A 3,580-nucleotide genomic window follows, 5' to 3' on the forward strand; every position below is an offset into this window, starting at 1 on the left:
AAAGAACAAGTGCGTTTCAGTGGGTATTCCCTGTCATTCATTCTAGTAATGAGTCTACATGATCCTTGACTACATGTAACAGAACCCCCCAAATTATTGCATTTAAGTGAGGGGTGTGGCCCTGGGGTGTGACTGTCAGGGTGCATATGGCTATGGGGGCTGTCATGGAGAGCACCTGCACTTCTGAATTTACAACTACATTACTGCTCCTCATTTGCCCCAACTCCCCATGCCAAACCTTTAAACCATATCTTCAATTCAAAAACATGTTTCTCCCTCCCAACTCTTTTTCTTCTACCTTCCAAATTTAAGTGAGTTGCTTCTCAAGCTTTTTGTTAGTCTGAACCCCTGTTCATGTTAGGAGGAGAAATGGGTTCACAACACAAATGTACACTCAGTATTGGTTATAGCTTGTTTGATAAATCTTCTGCATTGTTGCTCTAATTCAGGTCCAGTTTGCTGTACTGAAAGTAATTGAATAAGTTTGTCATGACAAACATAGTCTTGTCAATGAAAATGGGACACGCATTACTAGGGCCTCTGTCCTATACTAAAACATTAATGCAGAATACAAAAGTGCAAAAGAGATTTAAATACACTTCAGTGTCACATGTTAAAGCATTTACTAGTCTAACTAGTGTGCCACTGGTTTTAATTACATAGCTAGGAGTGCCACATCCTCCAAACCACATACCATTATTAAGTCAATATTTCTAGCCTCCTTGCTAGTTCTACACACTGTAACCATTGTTATAAACACATCTAAATGGGTCTAGGGACCAGGCATGAATACCACAGGGAAAATTCAGAGTGTGAGTGAGTGCAAATAGGTATCTGTCTGAGCTACTATTGTTATGTGAAGATTTTAAAAGGTATTAACAAAAAGGTTCTTAAAATGCACTGCTTTTTCCAGTTCAATCTTAAATATATATTTATCATATTTTAATACCATCTGATATTTGCATCTCTATACTGGAATAGATTCAAAAACAGGCCTTTAAGCCTAACAATAATTTCAGCCCACGCTTCCAAAAATCTCTAATTTAAAAGGGGTATGAAGTATATCTATATTGCATCAATTGCTCACCCTGCATATCTTTTGCATCAATTGCTCACCACTGAAAGCAGCCCTCTGCATCGGTGGTGGTGGTGGGGCTCCTATACTATTTGAACCCATAAGCAGTGAGAATCTTTTTCTGGGATTTATAAATTTAGTATAGAATTGTGACATTAAATCCAAGATAGAAGCCTAAGGCTTTTTAAACCTAGTTACATATGGGTTGGGTAAATGGGACCATTTATATCATTTAGAGATTCCTTTTAGAAAGAATAAAGCTGTGTTTTATTGAATTTTTCAGTGCTTACAAGCAATCAACTTGTTGTTCTCTCCCATCCCCCACTTCCACTTTTAAAGGATGGCTTGTACACACAACAGGTTCATTTAGAACACACAATATAAACACATAGTTTTGTATTTGTTTGGCTTATGCCAATTCATTGGTTTAGGTTCCAGGTAAGTAAGCGCCAGTCTTCCATTAAGTGGCCTAACTTTCTGCCTCCCGTCCCATGTTGATCTTAGGATGATGATAATGATGATAGCAAATATATTAAGAACTGTTGAATTCAGAGTTTAAATATGATTTAGATAAATGCAGCTCTTACATCATAACATAAAACTCAATTTTTAAAGTATCTTATAGGATAGTTTGTCATTGCAGCTTTAAGCTAGCCAGGGAAAACACAACAGGTAACCGAAGTTCAAGCCAGTTCTGTTGCTAGTGTCTATCTTATGTTTCTTTTTAGTTTGAGTGCTTTGGGCAGGGGCGTAGCAAGGTTGGAGTGGGCCCAGAGACAAGATTTTAAAATGGGCCCCTCATGAAGTAAAGAAATTTTAAATGAGGCTGAATAGTAGTAACAAAAAACCATAGTTATATCTCCTATGTGCCACAATAGAACATCATCCGAAATTATTTTTTTAAATATTTTGAATTGTGGACAATGCAAGTCATTTAATGGTACTAGAGAAGGACATGCTGTTCTGGTAGCTCCAGGTCTTAATACTCACATCAGTTTCGGAGGATGAATACAACTGAAGGAAGCCTGGGTAGGTGCGTGGCTGGGGGAGTCAGTCATGTGACTTGCCTCTGGGGGGGCCCCCAAACAACTGTCTCCCCTTGCCCTATTATAGTTATGCCCCCTTTGTGGACAGGAATCCATCTTATTTAATTATTATTTCTCTGTGTAAACCGCCCTGAGCAATTTGTGGAAGGGCGGTATAGAAATTGTATAAATTAAATAAAAATAAGGAAGCTATACAAGGGATGAAGAATTCCTTCAGAAATTGGAAGGCCTGCCCAAATGAAAAGAACAGAAAGGAACATACACTCTGGCAAAAGAAACGTAAGGAGACAATAACACAGGCCTTGGGCCTGATCCAGCAGGGCTGTTCTTATGTACTTAGGGGCAGATCTACAGTTGAGCAAATGTTTGCAATAAGCATGGGCTGCCACTAGAGAAAGTTATGCCCGAATTTCTGATTTAAATAATAATGTCCCCATAGGAAACAATGGGGCACTCAAAAATATTAACTCCTCCCAAATGGCTGGGCAGAAATCTCTGAAATTTCACATGGTGTTCCTACATGATTGTAGGATTAAATATGTGGATGTTCAAGGACATCTGCCCACCTGTTGCTTTTTAATTTATTTAATTTTTAAAAAATTAAAAAACAGGTGGACTGATCTCCTTGAACATCAAAATATTTAATACTAATCCCATAAGAATTTTTACAACTTTCTGCTAAGCCATTCTTATGAGTTGCAAAAAATCAATTCCTTTTTATATGAATCTACCCCTTTTTATGTGAAGGCAAGGAGCAGTTTCCTGCAAATTAGGTTTGAATTATGGACAGAGTGTGGGATTAAATTTCAGAACTTTTGGTAGCTTTCTGCCATGAAATAAAGCAGTTAGGACACTTTTAAACAGTTTTAGAATTTTAAAAAAAATCTCTAAAAATCAACAGGTAAACCATTATGATTTAAAGTCTACACATATTTTCAATGGGTGGCTTGAAAAGGTCAGTGGGCTAGAAATGGAACCAAGCAGCCACTTCCCTTAGCAATAAATGACTTGCTTTTTAAGGGTCTATTTCCACACTGGTGATGTTTTATATGTCCTGAAACAAAACAATTTTGATATTCCTTACCTCACAAACCTTTTGTTATGAGTTTGTTGCTTTCTTAAGCTTGTGGGAAACCATGAATTGCTTTATGCTTTTCAAGCCAAGCCATTTCCTGCAAATAAAGATCGTCTCCATCCAGTTCTCTGTACAAGTCTGTTCCCATGCAAGACAAAGGTATAATTTTACATATCTTGGAGAAGTATCTCTTTTTCTCTTGAGAGAACAGATACATTTCAGTTCCTTGTAAACTGGAAAACTACATTTCAGTCTGCAAAAGAGTAATCAAAATGCACAGCTCAAAATTTAACCATGATAGATGTCTTCTGTGATTGGTTTGAAAAGGCCAGTGGGCCAGAAAAGAAACCAAGTATAGGAGTGTGCACGAACCAATTCTGGCAG

Source organism: Hemicordylus capensis, chromosome 4, assembly GCF_027244095.1.
Source record: "Hemicordylus capensis ecotype Gifberg chromosome 4, rHemCap1.1.pri, whole genome shotgun sequence".
Classification (NCBI taxonomy): Eukaryota; Metazoa; Chordata; class Lepidosauria; order Squamata; family Cordylidae; genus Hemicordylus; species Hemicordylus capensis.